The sequence below is a fragment of the Myodes glareolus genome, chromosome 23 (genome assembly GCF_982192425.1).
Source record: "Myodes glareolus chromosome 23, mMyoGla1.1, whole genome shotgun sequence".
Taxonomy (NCBI): domain Eukaryota; kingdom Metazoa; phylum Chordata; class Mammalia; order Rodentia; family Cricetidae; genus Myodes; species Myodes glareolus.
This window is the reverse complement of record NC_142048.1, coordinates 26,587,536-26,594,904: the sequence shown is the minus strand read 5'-3', so window position 1 is coordinate 26,594,904 and position 7,369 is coordinate 26,587,536. Positions and strand designations below refer to the sequence as shown.

General features: G+C 44.8%; 1 long non-coding RNA gene across 1 annotated transcript; it reads right to left on the bottom strand.

Annotated features, from left to right (window-relative positions):
* Nucleotides 1-967: 967 nt before the first annotated feature.
* Nucleotides 968-6,400, bottom strand: LOC146890610 (uncharacterized). Its single transcript, XR_014998512.2, has 2 exons — nucleotides 2,782-6,400; nucleotides 968-1,228 (listed from the first exon to the last, which is right to left on the bottom strand). It is a non-coding gene; the product is annotated as an uncharacterized LOC146890610 (long non-coding RNA).
* Between the last annotated feature and the right edge of the window lie 969 nt (nucleotides 6,401-7,369).

The following is a 7,369-nucleotide window of genomic DNA, read 5'->3' as shown; positions in this document are numbered from 1 at the left end:
GCCAGGTGACTCACAATCATCCATAACTCCAGTTCCATCCCTTCTTCAGACGAACCTCTGAAGACACCAGACACACATGTAGTAGATACACATACGTACATACATACAAAACACTTGAACACATGAGTCAAGATAAATCTGTAAGAAAAGATTCGAAGAGCATTTCTATACATAGAAGCATATTTATACTACGAAGTTCTTATGAGATATTTTTAGGAAAAGAGTCCAATTCTTTCATTTTGGCTTTTTAGGGTAGTTTCACAGTTAATGGATGTGACGGTTTGGGCACCAGATGTATTCGAGAGGGATGCAGTGAAGCAATTGCCTATGTGGCCGCTCCACGGTGTGGTTAAAGGGGAAGGTTGTTCTCCCCCCCCCCCGTTTATTTGTTTGTTTGTTTTGTTTTTTTAGTGTAGATATGAGAGAGAGAACAGCCAGAGGCATCTGGAAGAGTCCAGAACAGACAGAGAAAGTAGACTGAACACGGCCAGCAGACTAGGCCAGGACTACCTGGGGCGAGGGTAGAGGTGGGGGGGGGACGACACGGGATGGGACGGGACGGGACACCTAGGGCAGAGCATAGTGGGAATAGCTGAGTTACAAGTGAATGAGTATCTGGGGGGAGGGAAGTGAGCTGGAGGGAGTTTAGAGTAGGGGAGGAGGTGAGAAGGGTTGAAAAAACTAGGTAACAGGTACTTGTGACACAGAGGGTCGGACCAGCACGCGCTTTGGTATTCTAATAGGCATCACTGCCCCTTCTGCCAGAAGGGAAATGACTCCTTTTGGCAGATGAGAACCGGTTTCACGAGTTCCTGAGGAATGCTGGCTTCTAGGAGGATTCCTGGATGGAATCCTCCTATAGTCCAGGCTGAGCTCATTTCTAGATTTATGACTTTGAGGAATCAGCTTCCTTTGGACCTGACAATAAATACTAAAACATTCAGAAGAAAAACAGGACCACCAAGGCTTCTAAAAAGAATGATTTAATTCGTTTTTGTTTGTTTCGTTATGCTTTGCTTTGTTTTCAGTGATAATTCAGGCAGCAACACAACACGGGATGGGCAAGATAAGAGGGCAGGGCTGTCAGCTGGTCAGTGCAGCTGCCGCGTACCTGGGCCTGATCTCTGTAGTGAGGCCACGACAGAAGGATGAAGGGGAAAATGTGTAACACACCTTCTATCCCAGGTCTCTGTGAATGTCAGGCCAGTCAGGGATCCATAGGGAGACACTGTTTCAAAAACAAAGAAAGAAAGAAAAGGAAGAAATTGACGGAATTAATTGGATATACATGAAAGATGAAGGCAAAATAATGGAAAATATTTTCCCCGGAATACCTTCCTAACAAAATAGAAAGGGCTAGCCTTAAGGATGTATTATACAACAGATCTGATGTTCTTAGTGTGTAGTATCTATCGTCTATGGAAGCAAGGAATCATGGAAAGACCTGCCTCTAACCATCACTGTTTAGCTGATGTTAAACAGTTAGTGGCAGAAATGCCTTAGTGGCCTCCTCCTCAATTTTTAGCCCTGAAGTTCTCTTTGTTGACCTACCTGGCTTGGAATTCAGAGATCTGGCTACCACCGCTCTCGGCTGCTGGGATTAAAGAAAACCACCACCAGGGCCAGTGTTTGACTCACGTTTTAGAGAGAATCCAACCATTCTATGCTTTCTGTAAATTTTAAAAAAATATTTTAATTGTGCACATGTGTGTATGCCTGTGTTCAAGTATTTGCACTTAAGCGTAGGTACCTTTGGAAGCCAGAAGAGGACACGGAATCCTCTGGACCTGGAGTTAGAGGGGGTCATGAGCCACTGAACACGGGTGCTAGGACCCCAACTCAAGTCCTGCAGAAGGTACCAGCTCCCAACCACTGAACCGATTTTCTTCAGGCCCTCTACTGTAACCCTGTTTTGTTTTGTCTTTTAAATGGAATCTTTTCACACTTATACACAATAATTTTCAGATCTGTAGGTCAAACAGGGACCCAACAGGAGGGCACACTTAAGTTAGAGTAAGTTCAGCAGCATTCTGTGAAAAGACTGTTTACAAAAGGGTGGCTCTTCATAACATGTCTCGGGTATTTCCTTAAAGTAATAAAAAAAATTGGCTGGTACAAGGAGTGTGGGTGGTTTGCTCCTTCTTGGCTGAAGGAGGTAGGCGCTGTTTCCTTGTAGACATTTGAATGTTGTAGTATATGTATTCAAACAACACATCTGCATAAGAAGGTATCTGGCTGGGCAATAGTGGCACATGGCTTTAATCCCAGCCCTTGGGTGGCAGAGGCAGGCAGATCTCTGTGAGCTCCAGGACAGCCAGAGTTACACAGAGAAACCTTGTCTCAGAGAACCAAAGAAAGAAAAAAAGAAAAAGGGAAGAAAGAAAGAAAGAAAGAAAGAAAGAAAGAAAGAAAGAAGGAAGGAAGGAAGGAAAGAAGGAAAGAAAGAAAGAAAGAAAGAAAGAAAGAAAGAAAGAAAGAAGGAAGGAAGGAAGAGGTGGAGAATGATTTGTATCTGCTTACTTTAACAAATAAAGCTCCACCCACCCCATTCCCCACTCTCTCCACTCCCCCACTCCCCACAGCCCTAGTCAGGCTGGGAATCAAATCCAGCGCCTCATGCATGCTAGGGAAGTGTCTTATCATTAAGCAAAACCCCTAGCCCCAAAGTTTGAGTGCTGACTCAAACTTGAGTGCAGAGAAGAATCTCTACAAGCTAGAGGCTAAATCCACCCCAAATCCATCTTCACTGGAAGGATCTTTGTTAATTGTCATTTCTCTCACTAGTTTGAAGGAGGAGACATACTGTTCCTTTCATGTCCTTAAAGCAGCAATAGCTCAACTGTAGGAAAAGTGAAGAAAACCAGAGGACGCCATGTAAGTGTATCACACAGGTAATAAAATATGTTCTGAGTCTTGAAGCATGCAGGTGTCTGGTGAGGGCATCATGACATCAGGCACAAGAGAATCGGAGGGCCCTCTCGCTTAAGTTCACATTTTTCCTTCCAAGGTGGCTTCCACACGTGTGAAGTTTGGACCTCCAGGGGAGAAACCTCTCTCCCTTTTCCACAAAGAAGAGACTCCTCCCCAGTATGAAGAGAAAAAGCAAGGCCTAAGTGAACAGACAATCAGAACAAGGCTGCATCGGTCCAGCCTAGAAGGAAACCTTTCCCAAGCCCATGCTGCTGTTTGTCACGTGGTCTCTACTCACTTAAGCTAGAAATAAAAGGCCTTCTGGACTCCGGACTCCGGCCTTCCCTCCACCCACGCCCACTTAAGTCCTTTTGGGACGCTGCTTTCCAACCTGCTCTCGCTAGTCCTTTCTCTACCCCATTCCACTTCTTCATCCCTTCCTTTACAATCCACAACTCAAAGGGCCAAGGCCCCCTTTAAGGCGATCTTTGTGTCTACCATTTCTCTCACTCTGATCCTTTCTATTGCCATCTGTTTAGTTATCACTCTGTGTCCAAATCTACTGACATAAAATCCCAGCTCAGAAATGTCCCCTGGAAACCATTGCCTACAAGATCAGCCCTAAGACCCTTGCAAACTCGGCCCTCGCTTGCTCACTTTAGTTCAATATATCCTTTTGTTTGTTTGTTTTTGTTTTTTTCAGACAGGGTTTTTTTCTGTGTAGCCCTGGCTGTCCTGGAACTCACTCCGTAGACCAGGCTGGCCTTGAACACGGAAAGATCCGCCTGCGTCTGCCTCAGAGTGCTGGGATTAAAGGTGAGAGCCACCACCACTGGCTCATTATCTGTTTTCAATTCTGCCATTCCTTATCTTCTCCCAGCTATAACCTTCTGAAAAGACTAGCGTGATATCTTCAGCACAGCACAAGGCTTTGCCACAACAAGAGTTCAAGAAACCTGTTAATTTCTTTTTTTTTAACTTTATTTAACTTTATTTCATGCACATTGGTATAATGATGTCAGATTCTCTTGAACTGGATTTACAGACGGCTACGAGCTGCCATGTGGGTGCTGGGAATTGAACCTGGGTCCTCTGGAGGAGCAGTCAGTGCTCTTAACCACTGAGCCATCTCACCAGCCCGAAACCTGTTAATTTCTTAATTAAAGATGATGCATGCTTCCAAACTGCGGGCTAGGTATTAGCATACAGCAACAACAAAGAAAGACGGGATCCAGTTCTGCGAGGACGTGAGTAATAAATGAATTCACTAAGTGTCCTGCAACATTCCTTTTGTAAGCTTATTTCAGCTTTGCCCAGCCTTTTCCCCAATTAGCTGGTCCTTGTGTGATCATCTCTATCCCAACACACCCACGCTCGCCAGTGACAATGCTAATTAGGACCAGCAAGTCGCGCTGAGCTGGGAGCTCAAAGAAGTGGAAGTCTCATCTCTGCCTTCCAGAGGTGTGTAGTCTGGTTGGAGACTAAAGACCAAACACTTGGAACAATTAGGCAGCAATATGGAAACATAATTAAGTGCTAATTGTTAGGGACAGGCTGCATGTTTTCAGAGGGGACTAATGAAGCCAGCCATTTAATTAGTACGTAATTTGTAATGCATGCTGGGCACACCATCCCTGAATTCAGCACAGGGGTAAAATAACTTTGGGTCCAGAAGACACGGCTTTGTTTCCTATCCCAGTGTAATAATCACATTTGTGGAAAAACCAACCCATTCATCTGCTGGAAAGCAAACTGGGCTGTCCCGCAGTGACGGTGTGCACCAGAAAGAGAATGCTGTCCTAAAATGAGATTTCTAGAGTTCCTTCCATAGAACACAGAGTTTGCTGGAAATGAACAGATTTGTATTTATTTATCTGCAAAGAAAATAGTTGGAGACCATTCAGGAAAAGGGGGACTGACCATTCATGGTACCAAAGTCCTCATTGTCTTAAGAAAGTTTTGTCAAAGGGAGTCAGACAATAACAACTGGGTCCAACAAGATGGCTCAGCAGGTAACGGTGTTTCCCACCAAGCCTGACAACCCGGGTTCAATCTCTGGAGCCCTCATAGAGCACTGACTCTTGCGAGCTGTCCTCTTGCTTACACGCACAGAGCAAATAAATAAAGAAATGCAAAAATAGTAAAAGAAAACACCAGTTACTGGGGCTGGGAACGCAGTCACCGTAGAATGCTTGGGTAGCATTTGTGTAATGCCTGGGCTGGCTGAAAACATGGAAGACAGAGAGGGAGGATGGAAGGAGAGTGGGAGGGAAGGAGAAGGAGAGAGAGGGAGGAGAAAGATGAGCAAAGACAGCCATAGTTCAAGTAACTTGTCTTTATCAGTGGTTCTCAATCCTATGGGGGTGGGTGTAGAAGGAGCAGCAGGCTGCTTCCTGCCGCCTGCCCGGCTAGCTTTACTGGAAATAATTACACGGAAACTGTATTCTTTTAAACACTGCTTGGCCCATTATCTGTAGCCTCTTATTGGCTAACTCTTACATATTGATCTAACCCATTTCTAATAATCTGTGTAGCACCACAAGGTGGTGGCTTACCAGGAGGATTCTAACCTGCAGCTGTCTCGGAGAGGAGAGTCATGGCGACTGCCTGCCTCTGCTTTCTTTCTCCCACAATTCTGTTCTGTCTACTCCACCCACCTAAGGGCTGGCCTATCAAAAAGGCCAAGGCAGTCTCTTTATTAACCAATGAAAGTAACATGACCTTTCTCCATCAGGTGGGGGGTCTCATATCAGCTATCCTGCATATCAGATATTTACATTTTATATTGGTAGTAAAATTACAGGTATGAGGTAGTAATGAAGTAATGTTATGGTTGGGGGTCACCACAACATGAGGACCTGAATTAAAGCATTGCAGCATTAGAAAGGTTGAAAACCAGTCATCTATGAATATATTTTCCCTTTGAATATTTTTTCCCAATTTTTTTCTCTGCTCCAATCCATCAGAAGTCAACAAGCCTTGACTATGGCTTTGACCGTAGCATGAAGGACACCAAGCTCCCCTCTCCACACCACTACTCAGAGGGTCAGGCCAATTCTTCTGGTAGCACAGGGAAACTGAGGCAATGCAGGAATACCAGATTTTAGCTCTTGGGGCTATTGGTGGCTAATCCACATCCTTGAAAGCCTTCTTGACCGGTGCATCTAGAGACCTGCTCTAGCCACATTTACAGCTGAATGAATCTTCACCTTTCCCCCTTACCTCCCATCTAGAAAGGCCCAATGTGGACGTTAAAAAAAAAGACTCAACTCCATAGTAAAAGAAAACGTGAGCCAGCCATTGCCTTAAGTGGATCGTATTAGTTATTGTGATATTGCTGTGGCCAAATTGACAAAAACAACATCAAGAAGGAAACATTTACTTTAAGCTCACGATTTCAAAGAGATCTCACTCAGTCCATCAAGGCAGGTTGTAGGACCCAGCCATGACAACCTCAATAGAGGCCTGAGTTTACCCTAAGGCAATACCTGGTTCCAAGAGAGACCACAAACTAAGACCACCCAGGAACCACCTAGGAACAGGCCATCCAAAGGAAACTGTTAATGTTCCAACCATTGTAGATGGGATCACCTGCCAGCACACAGCTATTGGGGGAGAACACTTATTTGTTTCCTGGCTGCCCAGACTCCCAAAATAATCACACAGAAACTATATTATTTAAATCACTGCTTGGCCAATCATTCAAGGGTATTGCTAGCTAGTTCTTATATTTTTGGTTAACCTATTTCTATTATTTTATAGTTTACCATGAGGTTTGTGACCTACCATCAAGGTTTCACTAGCAACTCGCATCTTTGTCCTCTGGGGGCTCCAAGGCTTCTGTCTGACTCCACCTACTCTCTCCCTATCTCTTCCAGCCTGGCTATATTCTGTTAAGCCATTGGCTGAAAGCAGCTTATTAACCAATAAAAGCAACACAAATATAGATTCCCATAACACCTACCCATCGTTTTTCACCAGGACACCCCTAGACAAATGTCAGCCAATCAGTGGTCCTGAAACTTAAGAAACTCCTCACCCCACCTCTGCTATTATAAAAACCCCACCCCAACTGAGCTCGGGGCTCTCTGATTGTGCCAATGCATTGGACAAATGAAGAGTCCGTCTTCAAACTTGAATAAGAACAAAGGCCTTTTGCTTTTCCACACAGGACTCAGTCTCCTAGTTGGCTTTGGGGCACTCCGTGATCTGGACACAACAAGGTGATCCAGGGTAGGGGTCGGTGCTCAGTCAGGGCAGTAGCTTCACTAATAGCTGTTTGCACAGTGGCAAGATGAGAACTAGGGAAAACAGGCAGGGAGAGGGGCAGCTATAGGCTCCCCAGCCTCTAGAGTATAGTGACAAGCTAGGGACCAAACACTAAAAGCCTGAGTTAGATTCAAGCCGTGGCACAGATTAATTACATTGTTAGACCTCAGACAGCAACACACAGAAAAAC